At 38.3% G+C, this 16465-nt stretch overlaps 1 protein-coding gene across 1 annotated transcript in view; it reads left to right on the forward strand.

Moving 5' to 3' along the window:
• The window catches only part of MEE18 (maternal effect embryo arrest 18), a 433784-nt gene that overhangs the window by 152486 nt on the left and 264833 nt on the right, over positions 1–16465 (forward strand).

The following is a 16465-nucleotide window of genomic DNA, read 5'->3' on the forward strand; positions in this document are numbered from 1 at the left end:
CCTCTTCTTCATTGACCCCTTTCAGAAAGGCAGTTTTCACGTCCATTTGGTGCAACTTCCAACCTCCAATAGATGCTAGAGCAATAATAGATCTAATAGATGCATACCTGGCAACGGGAGACAATGTGTCTTCATAATCCTCTCCCTCTTTCTGGGAGAATCCACGAGCCATGAATCTAGGCTTGTATTTTTCAACACTTCCATCAACAACATCTTTTATCCTGCAGATCCATTTTGAAGAGATAATGGATTTACCCTTAGGTCTTGGTATGATCTCCCAAACATCGTTTTTCAATATGGATTGATATTCTTCAGCCATTGGTTCTTTTCATACTTGCTCTTCAACGAGTTCTTCGTAGGAGGATGGTTCAGATTTAATGATCTTGCACATCAGGGCTATATAAGCAAAGTACTTTTTAGGCTTCTTGCTTCCCTTGAAAGTACGGGCAACAATATGACCTTCAACTTCCTTCAATGTTTTATCTAACTAGGCAGGTCTGTTTCTTGTCTCGGCAAAAGGAGTTTTTGTAGATTCCACAGGTTCATGATCAATGTCTTCTAAATGAGGGTCTTCCTCCATAGGTACAGGTTCCTGGGGCTTTGGTTCCACATTGTTTGGAGCAGCCTGTACTTCATCATAAGATTCCAAGTGTGAGCCCTTGAATTCCTAGAATGCAACATTTTCATCAAATATAACATCCCTACAAGACTCAATATATCGTTGCCTTGTATATATAGACCCTAAAGGCCTTTGAGTTCTCACTATATCCAACATAAGTCCCCTTTCTTCCAGATGGTTCCAACTTTGTCCTTTTCTCTTTGGGTACATGAATGAAAACTGGACAACCAAAGATTCTTAAATATTTAACATTCAGTCTCTCACCTGTAAAGACTTCTTTGGTTATCTTATAATCCAAGACTTGATGTGCGCACCTATTTTGAAGATAGACAACAACCCTTGCAACTTCACCCGAAAGAAACATCGATAATTCTTGATCGTGGAGCATTGCTTTGCCAACTTCCATTATACTTCTATTCTTTCTTTCTCCAGTTCCATTTTGTTTGGGGTAGTAGGGAACTATCATCTCCCTCTTAATTCCAACATCCATGCAGAAATCAATCAATTCATTTGATACATGCTCCCCACCGTTGTCGAACCTTAGAGTTTTGATTCTTCTTCATGTATCATTTTCAACTTGAGCTTTGAAATCACGAAACTTTTCAAATACTTGATCCTTGGTCTTGAGAAGATAAATCCAAGTTTTGTGGGAGTAATGATCAATAAAAGTTACATAATATAAGCATCCACTCAAAGTTTTGTCAGGGATGGGCCCTGTTGACCACTACCGGTCAACTACCCATGCAGTACACCCCCTTTCTCTTGGCAGAAAGGGGTAGCACCTGAACGACGTGTCCGTGCTAGCCTACAGTCATCAACAGCTTGATCATTTTAATTGTAAACCCAGTTTGCATGTATGAATTGTAAATAATCTAAGCAGATCAGAGTCATGTATGTAAAATTGCCTAGGTGGACCTAACTTTCTAATGATAATCTACGTCCTAGGAGGTTTTTCGTCTCACCGATCTACGATCGGCAGAGTTTTCCTTCAACCTGACCCCAAAGTCGGGATGCATTTTGTTATTAGAACTTTAGGAGAATCCTAGCGTGTTAATCTGCTAGATTATAGTTGTGTCGCAGAACTGGGTGGTTTGTGAGGGTCTATGTTAAAGTGGGTTTGTCCCCTTAAGATGTAAATTGTAAAAGTCATGATGTAATGTGTCTTGAGGGTTGAAAAATGTTTTAGTCCCCTCATGAGTCCTAAGTCCTAGGTCCTAGGTGATGTTTCCAACGGCTTAGTTCGAATGATCCATTTAAGAAAATAAATGACATACTAAAATAATAAAATAAATAAAAATTAAAAAATTAAAAAAATTAAAAAATGAAATAAATAAAAAAATAATAAAAAGTTCATAAAATAAAGCAAAAACCCTAAATAATAAAATAATAATATTTTTTGTGAATATCATTTTTTAATAAAATCGACGGATGAGATTAAGAGATGTCTTGATCCTCATCGACGGTCGAGATCACTTCAACATGGATCACTCAAGCTAGCCGTTGGGATCATTTACTTTATATAGGGTCTTAGGGGGTCATTTCTCAGTTTTTTATTCGAACTGTGAGTCTATACTGAAAAAGCTCTCTTGTAATCTGATTTCTGGTTAATAAAAGAAGACTTTGGGGTCCAAATCTTGCTGGTGTTACTCTCTGGAATTGCTGTGAGATGCTTATTTTTCTGCATATTTCAGTTTTCAGCCATTAATAATAGCTTGTTTTCAGAGTATTGTGAGCACAGGTATCTTGTTCACTTGCTAGGGTTTGAGTGTTGTTAGGGTTTCTGAAATAATGGCAGGTATCTCCATTATTTCCTGAGATCTAGCAGCATTCTTGCTCTCTTTATTGATGGTTGCTTGAGATGTGCAGGAAATCTTTAGGTGAAGGATATTGGTGGGCGTTTGGGGAAGTTCTAGGCTGAACCAGCCGACTCCCACAGGCTTTTCTTTGCAGAGCCTAGCTGATTTTGGCCCTGGGTTAATCATTTAAAAGTTTCTTTTCTGGTTTACATGAGAGATTTCTGAAACTTATCTGATATTCTAAAGTATTCCTGTTCTTATTTGCTGAATCTGGCTGAAGAGGGGCCAAAACTTGTAAATTAATCAGGCATTTTTGGTTTTTTTCAATTTCTTGTTTACACATAATACAGGGGTTTCCCCTTTTGTTTCAGCAGGATTCTGATTGCATGTTTTACTTGAGACATTCAAGGGTTTAATAAATCTTCTGATTATTCATCAATGTTTAAATCTGTCGCAGGGACAAATATATTTTTCTTGCAGATCTTTTAGCCACGATATCCAGTGCTGTCTTCAAACGTGCTTGTCCCAGCCAGAACCCACATACGTGAATGACAGCGTGTTGCTTTCAATCGTCGACATTTGGTGCCTGAGGCCGTGTGTCTGCAGTCTTGTTTTAAGTTCAATCAGCGTCTCTACAGTCCGCTCCGCAGGCAGCTTGACGAAATTTATAGGTGAGTTTTTCTCCATTAGCGACCAGGTGATAATCAATTGTCAAAATCATTAATCATCGACGGCTGGGGTTTTCCATTTTCGTTCTGCAATTTCTTCGATCCCTCAGACGTGAGCATTACGCTTCATTTTTTTCCACCTGCCGTCGTTTTCATAAATCTTTTGTTTGCCAGGCGTTGTTAGCATTCACGTTTTTTCTATATTTGAATTCGCATATAAAAGGGGTGAACAGTAACCATTTTCGATTTCTTGCATCTATTCCCATCATCGCATCACGAATTTAGCTTTATTGCACAGTTTCTTTTCTGAGCCAGGGTCACGATTTCGTTATTTCTGGGCATTTATTTGTTTGTCGACTGCTTGCATTGCGTTTCTGGGGCTTGCATTACACCATCTCTCTGCTCTAAACATCTACGAAATCTTTGCTCCCGTCAACGAAACCCTCGCTTCATTCTCGCTTTCGTGTACTGGGTCTTGCTGCCTCTGATATTCATTTACTCTCGTGCGTTGATATTGTGACTGCGTCGTTTTTTGGGTTTGGCCTGCGGTTTCCTCTTAAGCCGTGTTTCATTTAAGTTTTCGTTCCCAGTTTTGGATACGTCCGCAGTCGTGGTTTTGATCCATCGTAATTTTTGTTTGATTTATTTTTAACGCAGTTAATCCTGTAGCGTAGGTTAGCTTAGGTTATAGTTTCGATTAAATTTTTTTTTAGTTTTGTATTGTTTTATATCAGTTACGTTTTGTTTGTATTTTAAATAGTTTCATTTTATTACCAATAAATTCATAAAAATAAAAAATGCGTTTCGTAGTTTAAACATGTGTTAAGTTCTATTTTATTTTTTTTAGATTTTAATTAGAATTAAAATTTAAAGTTTCAGTTTTATTTTAGATTTTATTTAAAAATATATATATATATATAAAAATTTTGGAAAATTTTCTTGCTTGCAGAAATTTTCATGTTCAGATTCAAAAGTTACTGATGTGGAATGAATATTTACTCGTACATGAATGTTCGCTGCATATGGTATCTAGTCAATGACTGTGTGATTGATTAAAGCATTTATTTCTTTTTAGTCACTGGATATCGTTATTTGAGGAACTTTGTGGTTTTACTGGATATTTAAAGCATTGTTCTCATTATTTGATGATAAATGATTGTTGTTTATGGTTCATGTTCTTATATCATAGGGCAAGTAATCATTTAAGCACCAATCTCATAAGGCACTGGTCTATCAAATTAATAAAATCATTTTAGTGCATCTCGTCTCCCAGCCCAACTGTTTGGCAGTTGGCCTTCATCATTTCACAGGGTCTACCCCCCTTAGCCGTAGGAGACAGGCTTAAACGGAGGGATCGGGGATCAGAGTGACAACCCCCGGTCTGAGGGTTGTCGTGTAAATCCGCGCGACAACAGGCCCACAAACATTAGAATGTATAAGATCCCATATTCCATTGGATCTACTATCATTGCTGGTGCATCTTACTTTTAACATTTTTCCCAAGGGCACATCCTTTGCATACTCCATCATGATCAGTCTTAAGTTTAGGTACACCCTTAACAAAATCTTTCAATCTTCCCAAAGCCTTGTAGTGCATATGAGCGTACCTTCTATGCCAAATCTCACTAAGTTCTATAGTGTTGTGGAAGAGAGCTTGGAATGAACGACCAAGGAGACGATATAATCCTCCAATTTGTACCCCAATAACTTTAACAGATTCAAAAGATGAGTTTTTCTTCCATACTAAGACTTGATCATCAACAAAAGCAACTCTATACCCTTTATCTTCGAGAGATGATATGGACAACAAATTCTTCTTCAAATCGGGAACATATCAAATATTGTTAATGGATACATTACCTTTGGATTCCAATTGGAAAGATGATGTACCAATGCCCTTGACTTCATATTTGCCACTTTCTCCAAGTTCGACCTTTTGAGAGAACTCAGACAAAAATCACGATTTCCAGTCATGTGCCTAAAGACACCATTGTTAACAAGCCAAATTTCATCATGATTTTCAATAGAACTTGTAAGAGAACAAATAAATGAATTTTTGGATTTAGATTCACTTCTTCAATGCCTCCTCTTTGAAGATGGTTTATCTAGATCAATAGTAGATGCATGATGTTTTCTACTTCTTTTACGATCATCATCCCTTTCATAGTCATCTCTTCGATTCCTTCAAGGACATTGAGTTTGATAATGACCATAAGCATGACAATGAAAACATTGAATATTTGACAAATCCCTTTTATCTCTTCTATCTCTTCCATCTCTTCTCTCTAGAGAGGGAGGAGGAGGCCTTCTTTGGGATGAAGAATCCTTTCTTAAAGCAGATTTAGGACCTTGTCTTTTACCAGCACTTCTTTGGAATTTTCCAAAATTTGGTTTCTTCTTCTTGTTTCCCTTAACATGAGCTGCAAATGCTTCTATACTAGGATCTTCAATGTCTCCTCTAGAGTAAAGTCTTGACTCTTCTTGAGTGCATGCTGCCCATAACTTGTCAAAGGTTGGAGCATTCTATCTTGCACTAATACTGAAGCAAATGAGTCCCAAGATCTAGGGAGACCACCCAAAGCAACAACTACCAATTCCTTATCAGAAACTTCTTCATCAGTGGCTTTGAGTTGGTCTCTAATTTGTGATATCTTGAAAAAATATGATGCTATAGTGTCATTCTTTGTCATCTTGATGTTACGAAGTTAACCTCTTAGATTGATAGATTGATTCACATTGTTGATAGTATATAATCCAATGATAGCATCGTACATAGCCTTAGCAGTCTTATGTTCAACAATATAAGGAATCAAATGATCTCTAGCAGAATCCAACAAAATACTTCTAGCCAAAATATCATGATACTTTTCCTACCTTGCTTGATTAGATGGTTCAGTGACTTTTCCTGTGAAAATTCCCAAGACTTTGTTCCTTTCAAGAATGGTCACAACTCTTGCCTTCCACGCCCTGTAGTTAGTAGCTCCTTCAAGCTTGCTTTCAGTCTTCATGAATGAGGACTTCATGGTGAAAGTATAGGACAAAACCCCAAAAACTTTTAAATGTTGTTCAAGATGATCTTTAAGTGTTTTTTAAGTGCACCTTAAGACGATCTCTCTGCTCTTTTCCTTCACAACAACTCTAATTCCATGTTGAAATTCTAGTAGAGTAATGACTAGAATAGTTTTTCACAATTTGATAGCTACTTCTATTGATATAAATAGTTATTTCTTTATCCTTTCATCAACAAGTAGATATACATGAAAAACTTAAAGCAACGATTCTTCAATAAGGGAAGTAAATAGAGATCACAGCAGACAAAAAACAGTAGATAATGAACAAGAGACAAGGGACACCAAGATTAGGCTCTCAGCCAGGGCAAACCCCACTCACGGGAAAACCCAAAAATTCTTTCCTTATGAGAGAGATTCTGTTCAACAATTCAAAATGTTCCAACAATTCCAAGATGATCAACAACCAAGTACATATCAAAGTCTGATCAAAATAATGAGAGAGATGTCACTTTTGTCCAATAGAATGATTTGCACAAGGAGGCCGAAATCTAGGTCTGAGGTCACTACAACAGAGGGCCGAAATTTCCACTGTGATAGCCAACAAACTGTGGAGAAGATATGCCAAAGAAGGCCTTGGTCAGCTTTAGAAAGCTGTCACAAAAGAGAGTGAGTTTGTCTCTGCAATTTTCAGCCTTAAAGGATGTGTCAAAACAGAGATAGAAGAGATCCCAAGTCACTGTAGCAACGAGCCCTTGAATGAAGTCAAATTGCAGTCAAATGATCCTGAGAAAAACTTCTTCGCACGTGTGAGCAAGCCTATAATAGATGCCCGAATTCTCTTGAGATTTCAGATCGAATGTTGCTTGTCTTGGTGGCCAAAATGATGATGAATGATGCCCAATTTATAGTAGTGTGAGGGTTAATTAGCCCTAGTAGGGCTGACTTGATATCCTTGCAATGAGCCGAATCGTAAGACTTGTTATGGGCCGACTTGTGGTGACAAAATAATTAAATTACTTTTCATAATTTGATGAAAAATGCCGACCATAGCTACTACATATTTCAACACATTCATGATTGGATGGCATGCATACATGATGTGGTACAATGGTTTGTGTGGGATCGTGGCGTCGATGTACAAATGCGTTTATAGTCGACATATATTGATTGCTTGAGGGAAAACAATGTTGGGGATGGAGGATTTATAATATCCCCATTTTTAGTTTCCCTTATGATGTAGTCAGGATGGACTTCCAGGGTTAGTGGCAACCAGTTTATAGGAGCGATATTAAGTCATCAAAGGGCTCGAAGGGTTTTAGAGGAGTTATATGAGGTTCGATGGAGTTCGCTTGCTGTATTTCACCATCGGGGGCAATTCCACACAATTCATTCTTGGTTTCATTGCATTATGATGAATCTCGTAAAACGAGGTTATTATTAGCATGGTTTAATTAAAAATGCTAAAGGTCTTGTGTGGAGGGGATTATTTGGAGAAACACCTTAGTGTAATAGCTTGTTGGAACCATAATGAAGAAGTCTACAGGATGGGATTGTGAGAAGTGGTTTCCAGTGGCCAGAAAAGGTATGGTGGCCAATTAATCATTTCCCAGGATTAAAAGTGACTTTAATTAGTCAATTAAATAAAAAAAGGGGAAAAATGCCTAATTAGAGAAAAAGGCTAGAAGGGGAAAAGTGACTTGAATAAAATAAATTAAAAGTCACTTAAATAATGTAAAGGGGAGAATCTTCTAGAATGGCAATAAAATAAATACTTCTAGAAGGTTGGGGAGCCATCCATCAAGTCGTTAAAAGGAAGGGAAGCAATCATTTGGGACATCATGGAGTTGTAATATTTTCTTGTTGGAGAGGTTTTGGGAACATGGTTCCCAACTTAAGTAAGCCCTAGGACGAAAACCCTTGGGTTTCCAATTGTGAGTAGGACGAAAACCCAACCCATTGTCGGGGAGATTTCATCCAGAAATCTCACGGAGCTTCTGTGTTATCAACAAGTTGGAGTCTGAATCACACAAATCTCCAATTTGGGTGTCATTTCAGTTGTAGTTTTGGAGGTCAGGTTCATTGATGCAACAAATACTTTTTTAGAGGCCGCATTTGTTATGACTTTGGTATTTTCCAGTTTTTATTGTCATGTAAAACCTTATTCTAGTTAATAAAATAAATTTGAGTTTATTACCATTCCTTGTGTTATTGAGTTACAACATTTTCATTTGTTTTCGGGGTTTATTGATTTATTTGCGACAACAATTATCATGTTAATTTTGCAAATTTGTATGGTGCTTGAATGGAATTTGTGAAATAATTTTGCCAAAGTAAATTCCCTAGTAATTTTGCCGAAAATAGAAAAAGGTATATTACAACTGTGTAATGGTAGGGTGCACAATGTCATAGAACAACCAAAGAAAAAACCTTTTAAAGATAATCAACAAAGGGGAGTTAAGGCCTTCCAATAAACACCTAGGGTTAGGGTCACTTAATGGGAATTTATGACTGAACAACATACACAAACAACAAATAAGAATGATGTCAGCTCTAAAAAGGAAGGATTAACAAAGCACAATGCTAGATTTGCTTTTATGTGATTTATTGATGCAATTCTTAATTTATCAGCCACAAACATCCAATACAAATTCAATTTTTTTGCAAAATTCTGCCCTAAAACCCTAGCAATTAACCCTAGATGTCTAGGAAACAAGAAAAGAAGAAGAAATTTAATAAATTTTATGGATGATCAACATATTAATGATTAGTGACTCAATTTAAATGGGCTTTGTTGCCGCAAAACCTAGCAGGCTTTGTAGAGTGGTACTCAACAAGGCAATCACTAAACCGTGTGACAACCATAAGGTAGTAGCCCACTGTCACCACAACTACTACCCCCTGCTCTTTTTGGACTTTTACCAATGGGAGGAGTCTCGGTATATAGGTCACCTAAGAGATATTCTAGGTTTATAAGTATAAGGTGACACAAAAGGATTCTAATCAATGACTCAACTTAGGTACAAGGATCAATCAATGAAGAAAGGAATTCACTCACTTAGAGAGGCCAAACTAGGGCATGCTAGACATAGGGTTTGATTAATATCGTGGATAATGGAGTGACCCAAAGTCAAGGTACCAAGAAAAGGTTTTCAATAGTGAATTCTAGCAAGGCAATGGCACTTGAAACCTTTGAGAAGCCCTCATGTCGAAACTTAACCAAACTAGGGTTTGTCCGAGGGCAAATAACTAAGGCAAGAGAAACTATGGAGGAAAATGGATGGATTAGCCACCAAGAGGGGTGATATTGAGGCAACCATTTCAACTTTTGTTATTGAATACTTCCAAGACAAAAGATCTCTCTTCTAGAGCAATGTGCACTAAGCCCTAATTGGTCTGCTTATCCTTGAGAGGGCCGAAAAAGAGAAAGAAGGAAGATAGAAATTCAATTTGTGGATAAAGGAAAGGTTGATTACCTATTACACAAGGCTAGTGCCTAGTCCTTGGGTGGATGGAGCCTATGGATTCTTAAGTTTGGCTAAAATTTGCATAGGAGTAAGGATGTCTTGATGCCCTAACAACAAAACTCTAACTATTTCCTTTGTGAGGGATCAAAATTCACTTTGGAGAGCTAATGTAAGATTCACCAAGGGGATTACCATTCATATATCATACATGAGTAATGCATGTAATAATGACACATAGCTTCCATACAATTTATCTTCAATAACTATAGTGAAATAGAAAATCCTAGATCATCAATTTATTCCATACATTAGACAAAAATCAGAAATTTTCAATAATAAAGCTCACTTACAAGACAATATGCATGAACAATCCAATTATTAATCCAATGCAACTTTTCGAAAGACAAGAAAATAGCTCCAATATGCAACGTTCTCTATAGATCACATCTTGTCCAAGATACAAAGAGGCCAAAATCTCCTAAGGAGGGCCAAAATAGTCCATGTGATTATGAATAGAAATGAAGTCCTCTCCTCTATTTATATGAGGAGGATGAGGTCTAATGTTAGCCTAAAACTCCTAAAAACAAGTAAAATCACAAGTATCCCTTGGGTTACAAACCCACTTCATGGAAAACAAGCCCACGTGTGTGAGCCGCTAGGCTTCTAAAGCTGACGTCATGCATAAAAAGTGCTCCAAATGCCATGAGTTGGTGCTACAAGGTGCTAAGTGTGATGTAGTAGCATGTAAAAATCATGATTTGAGGGTTAGCCCTCAAATCAACCTCCATGGCTCTCTGTGGTTCCAAAATCCAACTAGGGCACCATGTTGAAAGTGTAGCTTGGGAGGTACTTCCACAACCCTTAAGGTACTAGGTTGTGTGGAGTTTGTTGAAGAATCTAGGGCAATTAGGTGTAGTGTGATTCTTTTTGACTTGATAACAATTTGTGTAGTCTTTTTACTTTTTCTTGTGAGCTTAATCTTCTTCTTCTTCTTATTAATGCATGTGTGTGTACTTCATCAAACTGCTACCAAAAACATAAAAGCAAGAACACAAGATGTTGGCTCTCTGCCAGGGCCAAAACCTCTCTTCTCTTGAGAGGAAAACCCTTAGGTAAGTTTTCTTTTATTGAAGCTTCTTTTTTGATCAATGCCAAACCCTAGTTGACTATAAGATCCTCCAAGCACAATTCAAGTCCTTCCTTTTCTCTGCGCTATGTTTTCCCGACACTTTGTCCACCTCCTTCTAGCACTTCGTTCCCCGACACTCCTTCCTTCTTCCGACACTTCATTCTTCCTTCCACTGTTAGTAGATCTTCTAGAAGATATATTTTTTCTCTTGTACTTAGTGATATCCTTCACCTAAGGATACTCTTTTCTTCTCTTGATCATCTGAGTTCCTTCTTCATATATAGTGGTAGGCTTAGTGTGACAACACTACAGCCCTAATTCTCGCACGTGTGAGGGGTACCCTAGAGAATTAGTGTCCTTTTCCTTTGCTAGAGAGATAGGATTTTTTGCTTGACTTGGGAGGCCTTGTAGGCCTAGTTTCAAACCCAAACAACACTAGTTTATGGACTTTTTGTCCCTGCTGTCATACCCGCAGACTTGACCACCCTTTCTTTGCACATGTGACTGTTTCTATCCCTAGAAACAATCCTCTTCACTTCGTCTTTTCTCCTGCTTCCTTCGCTGCACTAGGAGACCTCTTTTTCGTCCTTCGTTACCCTTTCTCTAGCCTCTTTTCTTCATAAATTTCAGAGTTGCTTGGTTGACGTTGTAATGGAGTAGACAACCTCTATATATAGAGGACTGTCCCTCCTTTTAGGCCGACTAGAAGGCTGACTTGAAGACTGTTTGCAGGCCGACTTGTTATGCTTACTTCAGATGGCTTCTTTGGTGGTGTCACATACTTGGAGGAGACTCTTTGATGGTGCCTTTGCTTTGGAGGAGACTTGAATTTGCTTGGAGGAGTATTCTTTGACTTCTATACAAACATACACATGACGCAACATGCCCTTGAGGTCTTCAACATTTTCTTTTGACTATTTGAGTCACCTATAACAATTTAACTTGTGTTAGACCTATTTCAATGAGCAAGAAACTCATTGACATATATTATAAAAATAATATTTCTTTTCTTGAATAAATACAAATATCAAAAGTGCATTTATGAAGACCTAACCTAGTTACATTTCCTTCAACGCTCCCTCTTAACTAGGGAGGTATTCATACAACATTACAAGGTGCTTGGCTATTATCAATCTTGAAGAATTCACATAAGAGAAACCAGATTTGCAATCCATCTGTTATAACATCATAATAACCAACATTGTTTCCATAGCAAGGCCTTGATTGACAACTCCATCTCTCAATAGGTCAGAGCACAATGTTGGTGAGACCAATGACTTATAGACACCGTAGTCATTGTCTCTCAATGTACATACCCACCCGGGTGTTCACTGAGTATGACCTTTTAGGACTATTCCTGTCTTGGGTTCCCAACCCTCAAAGAATATCGGTCCTCTTGCCTACTCTTGTCTTGGATGCCCTACACATCCTCAAAGAGTGTCGGATGCCAGATGATTAGCCAATCCTCCCATTCTTTCTTTCCAAGTGAAGACAAGAATGTTGTGTCTATCTTGTGTCTACATTTCCATTCATGGCCTTCATCTAGACTTACGACTGTTAGTCCTGGTCTAGTGCATGAAAAATGAAATGGAAAAACACAATTTTCACTCCTTTGTAATCAAGGGTGATCCAAAACTCCCTCTTGATCAGGGCCCTATCAGAGCTCCCTCTTAACTAGGGACTCTTTCATTCATCAACAACTTCTTCTTCGTGGGTCCTTTAGCTGCTTGATCTCCTTCCTTTCTTTGATGTCATGAAGTCTTTGTTCGAACTTCTTCTAGGTAGGGCACCATCCATCGATCACTTTCCTTCTTGGTTTGTCATGTCATTGCTTCCTTCGTGGAAAGTGGCTTTCTTGTCATACATCAGGTTTTCTTGTCATCTGGCTACTCCTTTGTCATCTGTCCATGCTTCAGAATACTCTTCTCATGGATGCTTCGTTGTACTTGCTTGTTTACATGCTTCGACCTAGTAGCCCATCATGACTTCATCCTGATATTGCTTCAACATTAAATGGTGCTTTTGTTGGATGGCTTCTTCATCATGACATCTTCGTAGAGTAGAATCAGTTATCTGCATCTTTCATATCTCCAAGGCCTTCATAGGTGTCAAGGGTCCTTCCTTCCTTTGTCAGAGTTGTCTTGCCTTCTTTTGGGAGATATCTTCAATGTTGATCTGCGGTAGCATCGGATGTGCTCTAGCCATGAATATTGGTGGAGAGGCTAAAGCACATGAGATCTCCAAGACCCAGAAATGGTTTGGGCAGATTCTACTCGGTTAAGGAGATATTAAAATAATTAATATTTTTAATGGAGTTCCTAAGTCTAAACTTAGGAAAAATAAAATATTAATGGGTATTAATACAAAACTGGGTTAGAAGGTTCTAAAAGACATGGATCAAGCCAAATCTAATCTTAGCCGCTGATTAGAGATGTAATCTTGGCTGTTGAAGGACCAACAAGAAAAGTATAAGAGGAGGCTTGAGGGTTAGTTGGAAAATACACCAGAGTGATCAGTGATTCATTTTGCTAGAGCAAGGTTGCTAAGCAAAGTTGAATCAGTGATCAGCAGCGAGGGGCAGTGAGTACGAGGCAGAGAGGCAGAGACAATATTGAGAGACCAATGCAGAAGCAGAGAGAGCGAGAGCAACATCCAGTCTAGGCTACGCAGTATCCAGCAGAGACAGCGCAGAGGCCAGAGGGACTGCGTCATCCACGCAGAGGCTGCTGGAGTGACGCAGAGGGTCCCAGAGGCTGTGCAGTGCCTTAGAGGGCTGATGCAGAGGGTCCTGGGGTTGACGCAGGTCAGCAGGAGGCTGACGCAGAGGCCAGAAGGGCTAGCGCTGAGCTTCAGTTGTGCCAGAGAGGGTTTCGTGGGACAGGTTTTCTGAATACCTGTTTTCAGATATAGAGGTATTGTTGTCGTGTATTTTTCTTTGTCGGGTGAGCCGGTTAGGCACCCAGTTGTACTCAGATAGACTGCATAATAATATAACCCTCTGAATAGTTGCACCAGTTTTCCCGCATTGGGTTTTTCCGGGGACATTTGTCCAAAAATAACGGTGTCACTTGTGTGCTTGTTTTCTTTCAGTTGATGATCTATAGATGTTGTGACTATATTGTGTTTATTTCGGTATTTAAATGTATTAAATAACTTGTTCGAATTTAAACAAGTAGAAGAAATAAACCAGCAGAATACAGATTAATTTTCTAACGGATAGACTTAGAAAATTCAACATTCAATGGTTCTTTGTCAGATAGTGATTCTTTGTGATCACAGTGTTTTTCACATGCTTGATCTCTTTCTTCATTTGCTTCTTGTTGGATAGATTGGTCAACCACCTTATGCTCATTTGAGAGCACTTCTTCATTGCTTGCTTCCTGGACTAGTCGGCATTTCTTCTTGCTTCTTAGTCAACAATCTTATACTCCTTATGTGAGCATATCCTTTTGTTGACCTTCATTGCATTGTAGTACATGCCTTCGAGCATGTCCTTGGTGAAGGAGATTCTTTCATATTTGATCATGTTATAGAACTATCCCCATTACTCAATAATATACACATAATAACATGACTAAACTTTGATGCATACATACCTCATCTTGATTCTCCTTTGATCATCTTAGCTTCATTTGGTTTTCCTTGGTGTGGCCCTTCTTGTTTCATCTTAGCTTGCCTGCATATCATCCTTTTCTTGAATCCCATGAATGGGATTCCCAATGAGACATCTGCTTTGGTTCATGAACCTTCTTTTGAAGATTCCATCATAGGATCTTAAAGACCCTTGCCTTGAAAATGTTTCTTTTCTTTTGATGATGGAGGTCATCTAAGATTCTTAATCATGATCAATTTTCTTTCATCGTGGATGAGGTCCTATACCAAGTATGCTGCTTCTACATGAATGTCTTGAGCTATATCTACCATGCTTCTATATTCTAGAAGACATTTCTAACCATGCATTTTGTTCTCATTATAAATGCTACTTCTACATGAGTATCTAGAACTCTATGTACTTTATGCTTCTAGATTCTAGAAGATGTTTCTAGCCATGCAATTTTTATTTTATTCCTAGATGCTCCTATCCTACTCAAAACCTTGAAAGAAGACTTTAAGTAAAGAGTTTGGCTTAGTCATAGTAGAGATCCGGAGTATCTTCTTTTTTTTGCTTCTTTTCTTCTTCTTTCACCTCTTGAGTCATGTGAGCTTCCTCCCTTTTTCTTTTGTTGTTGTTGTCCTTCTTAAGCTTAGGACAATTCCTTTTGTAGTGTCCATATTCTTGGCATCCATAGCATTGGAGGACATATCTTTGTTGTTTGTTCTTCGTGGACCAGATTTGCCAAATTTTCCCTTTCTCTTGGCCATGGTAGCAAATGCTTGCTCCTTTGATCCCACATCTTCCTGTGCTTTAAGTATGGTTTCCTTTGTCTTGCATAGGGACCACATTTCATTGAGTGTGGTTGCTTCCTTTTTGGCATATATGCTCGATGTGAAGTTGTCCCAATCCTTAGGTAGAGCATTGAGTACTATAGTTGTCATTTCTCTATCAGACATGACTTCCCCAAGCTTTTTAAGTTGATCCCTCATCTCAGAGATCTTCATGAAGTAGGGAGCTATTCCTTCCTTGGATATCTTCATCTTGTACAATTCATTTCTTAGAGATATCACTTCTCCGACTGTGGATACCAAGAATAGCTCTACTAGCTTATCATAAATTTCTTTTGATGTTTCAAATTTGGAGACATAAGGAATGAGAGAGTCCTTGATAGATTCTATTAGAATCCTTTGAGCTCTTGTCTCATCCTTATTGTACTTGGCTAAGGCTTGGGTTTGTTCCTTAGCAGGGATAGTGATATTCCCTTTGACATGTTCTAGAAGTTCATTCTCTTTGAGAAGTAAATCAATCCTCTTCTTCCATGCAAGAAAGTTATTGGTACCTACCAATTTGTTGCTTTCCTTGCAAAAAGACATTGATGTATATTCAGAAGGGGACATATACTTACTTGATAGATTTTGAAATGTAGTGGATTTGCTTTCTCCTTGAAGACTTGATGGCTTGCCTTCCTAGGATCTTGATGTTCTTCAAGTTGCCTTCTCCAAGTGGACTTGCTTGATGATGAGATTTTCTTGATGACTTGAAGATGATGCAGGTCCCTCTTTGATATGATCTTCTTTGTAGGTTCCTTTATGTAAGGCTCTTCTTCTTGTTTTGTAGTCTTCCTTGATGAATGATAGATGATAGACCTTCTTGTCCTTGAAGTAATTGAGACTTCTTAGCTTGAAGCTTCATCTTTGATCCCACATGAGCACCTTATGAGTGTCCTTCCTTGATGAGCACCTTATGAGTGTTCTTGAGATGCCCTTTCCTTGATGTGTCACCTTAGCTCTGATACCATGTTGAAGAATCTAGGGCAATTAGGTGTAGTGTGATTCTTCCTGACTTGATAAAAATTTGTGGAGTCTTTTTACTTTTTCTTGTTAGCTTAATCTTCTTCTTCTTGTTATTAATGCATGATTGTGTACTTCATCAAACTGCTACCAAAAACATAAAAACAAGAACACAAGATGTTGGCTCTCTGCCAGGGCCAAAACCTCTCTTCTATTGAGAGGAAAACCCCTCGGTAAGTTTTCTCTTATTGAAGCTTCTTTCTTGGTCAATGCCAAACCCTAGACCCTTGACTAGAAGATCCTCCAAGCACAAGTCAAGTCCTTCCTTTCCTCTGCACTATGTTTACCTGACACTTTGTCCACCTCGTTTCGACACTTCGTTCTTCCTTCCAC

The sequence above is a fragment of the Pinus tabuliformis genome, chromosome 2_2, assembly GCF_031772625.1.
Source record: "Pinus tabuliformis cultivar Carrire ecotype Pingquan chromosome 2_2, CPIR1, whole genome shotgun sequence".
NCBI classification, from domain to species: Eukaryota; Viridiplantae; Streptophyta; class Pinopsida; order Pinales; family Pinaceae; genus Pinus; species Pinus tabuliformis.